The sequence below is a fragment of the Sapajus apella genome, unplaced genomic scaffold, assembly GCF_009761245.1.
Source record: "Sapajus apella isolate SASKATOON/1434 unplaced genomic scaffold, GSC_monkey_1.0 scaffold14, whole genome shotgun sequence".
NCBI classification, from domain to species: Eukaryota; Metazoa; Chordata; class Mammalia; order Primates; family Cebidae; genus Sapajus; species Sapajus apella.
In genome coordinates this window covers 17,138,750-17,151,087 of record NW_022436954.1, presented here as the reverse complement: position 1 = coordinate 17,151,087, position 12,338 = coordinate 17,138,750, and the positions used below count along the sequence as shown (strand labels likewise).

The 12,338-nt window shown below is 46.2% G+C and overlaps 1 pseudogene; it reads left to right on the top strand.

Moving 5' to 3' along the window:
• Positions 1 to 1,903: 1,903 nt before the first annotated feature.
• Positions 1,904 to 8,087, top strand: LOC116555207 (annotated as a pseudogene).
• Positions 8,088 to 12,338: the final 4,251 nt, after the last annotated feature.

The window sequence follows — 12,338 nt, the reverse complement described above, 5'->3', positions numbered from 1 at the left end:
CTTCCCTGCTTCTCCCGGAGAACCTTTAAATGAGCAGGTAGCTCCCCAGACCACCGGAAGGCACCAACATGGGAAAAGGAGACCTAGTCCTTGGCCCAGAGAGTCAGAGATCAGCCCATCCAGGTGACCCCACTTAGGCTCCTGGTCATGCACTTGTCAAAGGCCAGCCCAGCCCAAGGAGGGGGAAAGAATTAGACAGCGGATCAGCTTTTTATTTTCATGTACAAAGCACTTGCCCTCGGGTTATAAATGTTATTGCATTTGTGTAGCCCTTTACTGCTGCCCTCGGCTTGCAAGCATCACAGGATCCCAGTGGCAGTACTTTCCTAACCCTTGATCAATAGCTTATTTCTATCGCCTTCAGTCCCAGCTGCCAATCCGTTCTGTATAATGTGGGAGGCAGACTTCGCTGCTCTCCAGCTGTACATGTTATGAATGTAAACAGTGCAAGTAACACGTGTGTGTGTGTGTGTGTGTGTGTGTGTAATGAATGGGGGACATGAGATTTTTGAAAAAGGAATGACAAAAATGGGACCCTTGTTCTGGGAGACTTCCATAAAGCTGGGTTTTCTTTCTAGTTTCTCTCTCCTTTTCTCTTTTTCTCTCTCTCTGAAACGATGTGCTTGATATTCTGTCACGTAGCAGGAGAAATTCTGTCTTAAGTTTCCGTGTTTTTATTTGATATATTTATATTTAGGGGAGGGGGTGAAAAGTAGATAGAAAGATCTAAGTTCCAAGAAAGGAAGGGTCATGTCAATCTTATTTATCACCCCTGTAGTCCCAGCACCTAGATTGAGCCTAGCACAAAATAGATGCTCAGGAATTATTTGTTGACTAAATGAATGAATTCAGGAATGGGAGGGTAAGAGGGGCCCAGAACAATGCCCTGGAGCTGCCTGAGCAAAGAGGCAAAGGCCTTGTGTTGCCAGCAGCAAGGGGGACCACAAAAGGCTTAATGGGCATCCACTTTATTTAAGGCTCACTCCAGGCACCTTGGGAACCACAGAGAAATGAGATCATAAGTATAACTAGCTACTACCATTCCAGTTCTCCAGGGAGCAGAGTCAGCCAAGAAGCCGCTTAGGGACACGCTCCTCATCGCACTTTTTTTCCCTCATCTCTGATGCTAGTTTTAAGACAAACCCACTCTAGGAGACACTCTGAAGGATGAAGAGGACCCCCAAGTTCCGTGACATTCCCCAGCTCCAGGAAGATGATTCCACCTCGCAGTAAGACAGCCAGGCCTGCCCTTGTCTGAACCTATGGTCCTTGAGGCTCAGCCAAACCTCTCCTGTGGCGGAGGGATGTTGAGGTGACATTCTTCTTCCTGCCACTCAGCATCTTTTAAACAATCCTCCTCCACCTTGGGAGAATATGCATGAACTCACAGCAGTCTGGGATCAGGGAAGATAAAAACTGTCTTTCTCCCTGGGAGGGGAATTGGTCACAAGGGGAAAAACACACTTCTCCTGAAAAATAAGAATCGGGGGTTGGGTGTGGTGGCTCATGCCTGTAATCCTGGCACTTTGGGAGGCCGAGGCGGGTGGATCGCCTGAGGTCAGGAGTTCAAGACCAGCCTGGCCAACATGGTGAAACTCCATCTCTACCAAAAATACAAAACTTAGCCAGGTGTGGTGGCGCATGCCTGTAGTCCCAGCAACCTGGGACGGGGAGGCAGGAGAATTGCTTGAACTCAGGAAGTGGAAGTTGCAGTGAGCCAAGATTGCACCACTGCACTCCAGCCTGGGTGACAGAGCAAGACTTCGTCTCCAAAAAAGAAAAAAAAAAAAGAATCTGAGATGACCGCAGGTTCTTTCAGGCAAAGTCCTTTTGCTTGCCGTGGTAGAAATCCATGTCAAGTGGAATTAGTAAAGGAGGGAACTTGTTGGAAAGATATCAGGGTATGTCGTGGGGCGGGGGCAGTGGGCTCAGAAGGACTGGGTACCAAACCCTGGAAACTGGACTCCCCAGGGATCCTCAGGGACAGCAACTCCCCTCCCCCACCCGCCGTTTGGCTGCTGCCAGCTGCACCGGAGTTTCCTCCTCGGCCTGCCCTCCCCAGCTTCGGGGGCCCTGTGGCGGGACGGGAAGAGGTTGGCACAGCCCCTTGGCTCTGCGGCACACCGCCTGTAGTGCACCATGAATTCATATTTTAATAAATCCCGTAATTATCTTGTGAACAGAACATTTTCGTGGCACTGTGTTTTTTGGTGTTAAAAGCATTAATTTGTTCAATATAAACATTAAAAATATACCATCATTTTTGTAACCTTGTTTCTTTATTTCTTCATGGAAAATGGGCTCTAAGGCCCCAACTAAGAGGTGTGCTTGGCTTTGTGTAGCCACCCCAAGTGGCCAGCCAGACTGCAGCCAGCTCTCAGACCCGGGTTGGAATGTCAGACTTTGTTTTTCTGAGAAATAAAATATTTAACCAATACAGAGAAATAGAGTCCCTCATAATCCCACTTCCTAAAGATAATCACTATTAGTTTTCTAAATCCTTCAAGTTTTTATGAATGTATAAACATACATTTATGTAGACAGGATCCTAACACATTGTTAGGTAGTGTTTGGTAAACTGCTTTTTCCTTCTTAACACAAGATCATGAGAATCTTCCCAGATCGATACATACAATGCATCATCCTCTTGATGGCTACATTGAATTCTGTTCCATTGAAAAAATGGGCCACAATTTCTTTAACCAATCACCTCTTGTTGGAAACATACTCTAATTTTTCACTATTATGAGGAATTATTATTTTTTCAATTTTTCACTATTATAAGGAATACGGTACTAAGCATCATTGTGTATGCATCTTGGTCACATATCTGATTACTCGTTTAGAAAAAAAATTCCTAGAAGGAAAATTGCTGAGAAAAAAAGATACATCTTTTAAAATTTGATCACATTAACAAGTAGTCCTCTAGAAAATTGCACCGATTTGCATTTCACCAATATGTATGAGATAAACTGACTCTCCACACCATCTCCAACATTGGCCATTATCACTCTTTTTTATCTTTGCCAGTAAGATGGCTGAAAATGATATTTCATTTTGGCTTCAATTTGTAAATCTGATTATCAGTGAGGTTGAAGCATGCTTTTATATCTTTATTTGTCCAACTTAGTTTATGAATTATCTATTCATGTGTTTTGCCTATTTAATTTTATAAAAGCATTCTCCTTTTCTTGTCGATTAAAGGTCCTTTATATAGCAAGGCTATTAACCTTGATATTTATGTTGAAATTATTTTTTCTTACTTAGTTCATTGTATCTTTTGCCATAGAAAGTTTTTATGTTTATATATTTGGTGGGTTTTCTTTTGAGATGGGGTCTCATTCTGTCACCCAGGCTGGAGTGCAGTGGCACAATCTCGGCTAACTGCAGGATCCACCTCCTGGGTTCAAGCTATTCTCCTGCCTGACCCTGAGTAGTTGGGACTACAGATGTGCACCACCACGCCCAGCTAATTTTTGTATTTTTAGTTGAGAGGGGGTTTCATCATGTTGGCCAGGCTGGTCTCAAACTCCTGACTTTAAGTGATCCACCCACCTTGGCCTCCCAAAGTGTATTTTTATGTATTTGTATCAGCCTGAGACAACAAAAAGCCAAGTAATGGCCTTAAACCATACAATATTAACTGTTTAATTAACCTGAAATTCAGAGGTAGGCGGTCACAGGATTGGCCTGGTGGTTTAGAGATGTCATCAGTCTCTGTATGACCTTCAGATTTGCCATTCACTGTGTTGACAACGCCTGCCCTCAGTGAGACAAAGTGCCTGCCACACCTTTGAATATGACCTCCTCATCCTCTGATTAGGAAGAACTAGTGTGAAAAAAGAAGAAAATAAGGACAAGGAATTTTTTTTGCCGTCTCACAGATCTATTTTCTTTCAATGGGGAGGAAATTCTTTCCCAGAAGGACCCAGAAGATTTTTACTTGCATCTCACTGGTAACCAGTAGTGTGTGCTGAAATAATCAAACCCGCCAATCACTTCCTCTATGACTTGCGGCTTAGCGCCACACTACCAAAAGACCTCCCTATCCCAAATTCTTTTTTTTTTTCCCTTTTTTGAGACAGAGTTTCGCTCTGTCGCCCAGGCCGGACGGAGTGCAGTGGCACGATTTCGGCTCACTGCAATCTCCGCCTCCCAGGTTCAATCAATTCTCTTGCCTCAGCCTCCTGGGTAGCTGGGACTATAGGCACACACCACCACACCCAGCTAATTTTTGTATTTTTAGTAAAGACGGGGTTTCACCATGTTGGCCAGGATGGTCTCAATCTCTTGACTTCGTGATCCGCCTGCCTCAGCCTCCCAAAGTGCTGGGATTACAGGTGAAAGCCACCCCGCCCAGCCAAATTCTTTTAAAACGTACTCCACTAGTATCTCCTAGAACTTTCAAGATTTTGTTTCTTTGTTTTATTTCCAAATCCTTAAACTATCTGGAATTTATTTGGGAGTATAGTGTGAGATAACTTCACATTTTTTCCAAAAGATATCCGATGTATGGATAACTTTTATTAAATAATCAATATTTTCCCCATCAAGTTGAAATGCCATCTTCATTATTTAGCAAATTATCCTATATTCATGGGTCTAGCTCCATGGATCTGTCTTTTCTTGCCCCAGTACCACAATGTTTTTAATCACTACCGCTTCATATCTAGGTAGCACAAATTATTCTTTCTTTTTCTTTTTATTTTTTTGAGACGTTGTCTTGCTCTGTCTCCAGGCTGGAGTGCAGTGGGGCAATCTTGGCTCACTGAAACCTCCACTTCCCGGGTTCAAGCGATTCTCCCACCTCAACCTCCCAAGGAGCTTGGACTACAGGCGCATGCTACCCTGCCCAGCTAATTTTTGTATTTTTAGTAGAGATGGGATTTCACCATGTTGCCCTGGATGGTCTCCATCTTTTTTTTTTTTTTTTTTTTGAGACAGAGTCTCGCTCTGTCACCAGGCTGGAGTGCAGTGGCGTGATCTCGGCTCACTGCAACCTCCACCTCCCGAGTTCAAGTGATTCTCCTGCCTCAGCCTCCCAAGTAGCTGGGACTACAGGCTCGTGCCACCACACATGGCTAATTTGTGTATTTTCAGTAGAGACAGGGTTTCACCACATTGGCCAGGCTGGTCTTGAACTCTTGACCTCATGATCTGCTGGCTTTGGCCTCCCAAAGTGCTGGGATTACAGATGTGCCTGGCCCAGTGGTCTCCATCTCTTGACCTGTTGATCCTCCCATCTGGGCCTCCCAAAGTGCTGTAATTATAGGCATGAGCCACCGTGCCGGCCACAAGTTATTCTTTCTTTGTTATTTTCTTGGTTATTCTTCATTTATTTATTCTTCTAGATAAACATTAGGATTAGTTTAACTAGATCCACCCACCCACCAACAAACATTTTCTTTAGCATTTTGATTTGACTTACTTTAAACTTATGGGTTAACATTAGACGATTTCACCTCTTTACCAATATTTAGTCTTTTCCTCCCAGGATCTTGGAACGTGCCTGTCCATTTTTCATCTTCTTTTATACCCTTTAGCATTTCTTTATAAATATCTTGTACATTTTTGTTAAGCTTAATTATATGTATTTTATTTTTTATGCTGATTGTAAATGGGATATCTCATCCCAATAGGAAAACCCAGGAAGGATCATTTGTCCATTCCTTAAATACATTCTATTTGGCCAGGTAAAGTGGCTGACGCCTGTAATTTCAACACTTTGAGAGGCGAAGGCAGGCAGATCACCTGAGGTCAGGAGTTCGAAACCAGCCTGGCCAATATGGCAAAACCCTGTCTTTACCAAAAATACAAAAATTAGCCAGGTGTAGTGGCAGGCACCTGTAATCCCAGATACTTGGGAGGCAGAGACAAAAGAATCACTTGAACCTGAGAGGCAGAGGCTGTAGTGAGCTGAGATTGTGCCACTGCACTCTAGCTTGGGTGACAGACAGAGACTCCATCTTAAAAAAGAAAAAATTCTATTTGGTTATGATTATTTGAAAATATTCCTTGATTTTATTTGCTAATATTTATTTGTCATTTATTTCCAAGAAAGGTAAGGATGTAATATTTTTATCCTTTGAAGGGCTTTTATAATAATGTTTACAAAGTTTATAAATGAATCAGGGAAATTTCAGTCTTAACATTACTCTAGAAATGTATCATCCAACAAATACAGTAGCCACCAGCCATGTGTAGCAAATGAGCACTTGAAATGTGGCTACAGTGGTCCATTCCTGTAATATCAGCGCTTTCGGAGGTCGATGCCTGTGGATCCCTTGAGTCTGGGAGTCTGAGACCAGCCTGGGCAACATGGCGAAACCCTGTCTCTACTAAAAATACAAAAAATTAACTGAGCACAGTGATGAGTGCCTATAGTCACAGCTACCCATGAGGCTGAGGTGGCAGAATCACCAGAGCCCAGGAGATTGAGGCTGCAGCCAGCTGTGATCGTGCCACTGCACTTCAACCTGGGCGATAGAGTGAGACCCTGTATCGGAAGAAGAAGAGGAAGAAGAAGAGGAGGAGGAGGAGGAGGAAGGGGAGGAAGAGGAAGAGGAGGAGGGGGGAGATGAGGAGGAAGAGGGGAGGAGGAGTGGCTACTGTAACTGAATAACTAAATTTGTTTATTTTTATTATTATTTTGAGATCAGGGTCTCACTGTGTCACCCAGGTTGGAGTGCAGTGGTGCATTCATTGCTCACTGCAGCCTCCAACTCCTGGACTCAAGTGATCCTACCATCTCAGCCTCCCAAGTTGCTGGAATTATAAATCACACATGACCATGCCTGGTTAATTTTTATTTTTTCATTTTGTAGGGATGGAGTCTTTCTATGTTGCTCAGGCTGGTCTCAAACTCCTGGACTCCATTGATCCTACTGCCTTGGCCTCTCAAAGTGCTAAGATTACAGGCATCAGCCACACTGCCTGGACAATTTTATTTAAATTTAATTTACTAGCATTTAAATGTAAAAACTGATGTTTGACTTAGTTACTGGAAAATTTTTAAGTATTTTGGAACAATGTAGGCATGTGAATCTGCTTTTCAACTATAAATTTACCTTATAAAATTCAAATCTTCAGAGATAAGTATTTCTGATGAAAATTTAGTGTCTAAATTGAGATATGCTGTAAGTATAAAATACACACTTGGGCTTGGGCATCGGATCCAAGCCGCCAGGGCGAGGGCAGCCCAGGGTGTCCAACCCCCTCCTCCTGAGGTTAGGAGGAGCTTCCCGACCTGGACCTCCTCTCACCTGCTTCACCACCCCCTCGGATGCTCCTGCTCCAATGGGGGCCTCACTCATTGCGGACTTAAAGAAGCTGCGCCCGTCCCCGCCCCCACCCCACCTCTGGCCCGTCAGAGAGACCTTCAGTCTACCCTGGGCCGGATCCTCTGAGGCCGGTGGAGGAAGCGCTGCAGTTCGCCCCCAGCAGAGCCTGTTGAGAGAGAGGCGTCCACAGACATCTGTATCTTCTGCCATAAGACTGTGTCCCCCCAAGAGCTGGCTGTGGAGGCCAGGAAGAGGCAGTACCATGCCCAGGGCTTCACATGCCCTACCTGCTGCTGCCAGCTGGCTGAGCAGAGCTTCACTGGAAGGATGTGCGACCGCTCTGCGAACCCTGCTACCAGGACACGCTGGAGAAGTGCGGCAAGGGTGTCGAGGTGGTCCAGGAGCACATCATTAGGGCCAGGCCTTCCTCCCCTCACGTGTGTGAGCTGCACCCGGTGCATCGGGGCTGGGAGCTTTGCCCTGGGCATCGGGGCTGAGAGCTTTGCCCTGGGCAGGCAGAACGAGGTGCACTGCCTGGACAACTTCCTGGCAATTCGCCCCCGTCGGCAGCATCTGTGAGAATCTCATCGTTCCTCGGAACAGGAAAGATGCCTTCAAAATTGACTGCATTGGAAGAAACGTCCAAGAAAACTGCTACAGGTGTGAGGACTGCGGGACCGTCCTGTCTATGAAGCCCACCGACCAAGGCTGCGACTCCCAAACAACCGTCTCTTCTATAAGCCGTGCCACGTGAAGCGGAATGCTGCGGGGTGCTGCGGAGAGTGCCTGCTGGGCGTTGGGCAGTGAGCGGACCACTAGCCCCACCTGGGGGGGTCCTTCCCTGACTTGGTTTCCCTTCCTGACCTGCTGTTGCACACTGGGGACCAGCCTGCAGGTCAGCCCAGCCTGTCTAGGACACAGCAGGGCTGAGCGCCCTCCAACCCTCTGCTCCTCCTCTATTCTCTGGGCACGAGAAGGTTCCTGGACCTTGAGAGTCGCCCCCAGAATTCCTTGCTGGCCCCACCCCACTTCCAGGGGAAAGCTGGGGGGAGTCTGCCGGGGACACTTGGACCCTAGCACTGACTACAGTTGTCTGGTAGGGATGCTGAGACCAGCCTGGCTTACAGGGTTGAGCTGTTTGAGGAAAAACTCCAAAGTCCCTTAAAAAGCGCTTTTTAGGCCTGGCGCAGTGGCTCACACCTGTAATCCCAGCACTTTGGGAGGCTGAGGTGGGTGAGTCACTTGAGGTCAGGAGTTCGAGACCAGCCTGGCCAACATGGTGAAACCCTGTATATACTAAAAATACAAAAATTAGCTGGGCATGGTGGCGCATGCCTGTTGTCCCAGCTACTTGGGAGGCTGAGGCAGGAGAATCACTTGAACGTGGCAGGCAGAGGCTGCAGTGAGCTGAGATCGCACAACTTCACTCCAGCCTGGGAGCAAGACTCTGCGTCAAAAAAATAAAAAGTGCTTTTTGAAAATGTTGAGGTTGGCCAGGCATGGTAGCTCATGCCTGTAATCCCAGCACTTTGGGAGGCTAAGGCAGGTGGATCACCTGAGTTTAGGAGTTTGAAACCAGCCTGACCAACATGGTGAAACCCCGCCTCTACTAAAAACACAAAATGTTAGCCAGGGGTGGTGGCTGGGGCCGGTAATCCCAGCAACTTGGGAGGCTGAGGCATGAGATGGGAGGCTGAGGCATGAGAATTGCTCGAACCCAGAAGGCAGAGGTTGCAGTGAGCCAAGATCAGCCACTGCTCTCCAGCCAGGGTAATAAGAGCAAAACTCCGTCTCAAAATAAAAAGAGTAGATAAATAAGGAAAAGGAAAAAAAAATTGAGGTTGAAATGATGGGAACCAACATTCTTTGGATTTAGGGGAGAGACTGTAGGAGAAAACACCTCCCCTTGGTTCGTACATGTACGAGAATGGGACCCAGTGGGGGCACAGCCATGGACTTCTTCACTCCGGAATGTATTGCGCTAAAGTGGGGCTGGGGCCCAGGCCTAGGAGGAGAGGGTGGTCCGCAGACACCCCGGGATGTTGGCGGGCCCCCGCCTGCCTTCTGGCACCTCCTCCCAGGTGATGCAGTGAGTCAGTTTGCATGGGGTGAGAACCCGTTCGTTGCAAGCTGGGAACAGGGTGCAGGGGACCAGTGTGCCTCCTGCAGCCTTGACCGGGGGCATGCACCACCGCACCCCCAAACACACACAAGCACTTCTTTGGGATGGCTTCCAGGACAGGTGTCCCTTCAGTCCCCTGGTTATGAGCCCAGTCCCACTCAGACCCTGCAGCCCAGCCTGTCTTGTAACCACTGCCTCCTCAAGGCCACATCTAGAAGATTCTTCTTCCCTGTGAAAGAAAATCATTGTCATTGCTTCATCACTTCTAAGACATTTTGTAGGGCACGGACAAGTTAAACAGAATGTGCTTTCCTCCCTGGGGTCTCGCTGTACCACGGGCTCCCTAGCGAACGCCACAGGGGCCGTACACTGGGCGAGCTTCTCTGTAGAGCCCCGGGAGCTTCAGCTCGGAGCACAGCGTCTCACCCTAAGCCTGCAGCACTGAGCCCCGAACTTCTGCATTCACAGACCATCTCCACAATTTTTATCATAACCAAAGGCCTCCTGGTCTGTTATTTCACTTAAATCAACATGCGATTTTGTTTTCACTCACTTCTGACTTTAGTCTTGCGCTGAGCGGTGTATCCATGCAGTCATGTTCACATGCTAGTTATGTTTTTCTTCTTACACATGAAAACAAATGCGTAACTGTTAGAGAAAAACATACTCAAGTTTGAAGACAGTGTGAAAGACTGTAAAACAACCTATTGAGTATTTTTATATTGATTACATGTTGAAATGCTAAATTTTTGAAATATTGGATTAAATAAAATGTTATGAAAATTAATTTAACATTTTTTACTTTTTAAAACAGGACTACTAGAGGATTTTAATTTTTTTTTTTTTTTTTTGAGATGGAGTCTCACTCTGTCACCCAGGCTGGAATGCAGTGATGTAATCTCGGTTCACTGCAACCTCCGCCTCCCAGATTCAAGTAATTCTCTTGCCTCAGCCTCCCCAGTAGCTGAGACTACAGGTACATGCCACAATACCAGGCTAATTTTATTTTTATTTTTAGTAGAGATGGGTTTTTACGATACTGGCTAAGCTGGTCTCGAAGTCCTGACTTCAGGTGGTTCTCCCGCCTTGACCTCCCAAAGTGCTGGGATTACAGGTGTGAGCCACCGCACCCGGCCAAGGATTTTAAATTATATGAGGCTCATGTATATTTCTATTGGACACCACTTCTCTAGATTTTTTAATTCTTAACATTTGCTGGAACTACACTTGTTTTTTATAACTGCATACTCTTCCATTAAATGGATATACTAAGTGTGTCTGACCAATCTGTATTTTTTACTTTATTAAAAATTTTTTAGAGACTGAGTCTCACTCTGTTGCCCAGGCTGGAACACAGTGACATGATGGTAGCTCACTGCAGCCTTGAACTCCTGGGCTCAAGTGATCCTCCCACCTCGGCCTTCCAAAGTGCTGAGATTACAATCATGAGCCACCACATCTGGCTCAATCTAATATTTTGGAATATTTAAGTTTTTTCATCCTTTCTTTCTTTTGATGAATAATTTTGTATTTAACAAGTTTGTGGTTGTATCTTTGTACAGGGGAGTGACATAATCAGATTTACTTTCTGAAAATCACTTTGGCTATATTGTAGAGAATATGCTGGCAAAGGCCAAGCATAGATTCAGGAAAACCAGTTAGGATGCCCTTGCAAAAGCTCTGGGGAGATGGGACCAGTGGAGACGGAAAGAAAGGGACACTCTCCAGAGACACTTAGGGCATAGAGCCCATGGGACTGGGAATGGATTGAATACTGGAGTCATGGGGAGGGAGTCCAGGATGACTCCCAAGATTCTAATTGGGAACCCTAAGAAAGGAGTAGTCTGGGGGCATAAAGTCTTGCGTTCAGTTTTGGAATCCTCTTGAGATATCCAAGTAGAGATGTGGAATAGTCAGGTGTAGAGCAAGAAGGAAGGCAAGGATAGAGATAAAATTTGGAAGTCATTGGTGCACAGACAATACTTAAAGCCTCAATGGGCCTGAATGAGGTTGTCAGAGGAGAGAATGTAGATGGAGAGAACTTGGTGGTTGTGGGGGAGAGAGGAAGTAGCTAAGACCAAGCGTTGAGCAGTGTCAATATTTAAAGCCAGGGAAGAAGGAGTCAGGACGGGAGACTGCTTGGGAGAGGCCAGAGGTATAGAAACGAAGCCAAGAGTGTGGTGTGGGCCTCACAGAAGCCAAGAAAAGGTGGGTATTTTAGGGAGGGTGTCAATAAAAATGCTGGGAGGTTAAGTGAGATGAGAAACTTAAAAAATGCCTATTGTTGGGCTGGGCGCGGTGGCTTACGCCTGTAATCCCAGCATTTTGGGAGGCCGAGGCGGGTGAATCACCTGAGGTCAAGAGATTGAGACCATCCTGGTCAACATGGTGAAACCCCGTCTCTACTAAAATACAAAAAATTAGCTGGGCATGGTGGCGCGTGCCTGTAATCCCAGCTACTCAGGAGGCTGAGGCAGGAGAATTGACTGAACCCAGGAGGCGGAGGTTGCGGTGAGCCGAGATCGCACCATTGCACTCCAGCCTGGGTAACAAGAGCGAAACTCCGTCTCAAAAAAAAAAAAAATTGCTTATTGTTCAGTCTCGCTAAGAATCAGTGACATGCAAATTAAAACAATAAGATATTAGTGTTCACCTATTCAATGGTAAAGATTTTCAAGATTAATAATATCCAGTGTGGTGCCGGGCACGGTGGCTCACGCCTATAATCACAGCCCTTTGGGAGGCCAAGGTGAGCAGATCACCCTGAGGTCAGGAGTTAGAGACCAGTCCGGCCAACATGGTGAAATCCCATCTCTGCTAAAAATTACAAAAATTAGCCTGGCATGGTTGTGTGCACCTGTACTTGCAGCTACTCTGGAGGCTGAGGCAGGAGAATTGCTTGAACCCGGGAGGCGGAGGTTGCAGTGGGCTGAGAT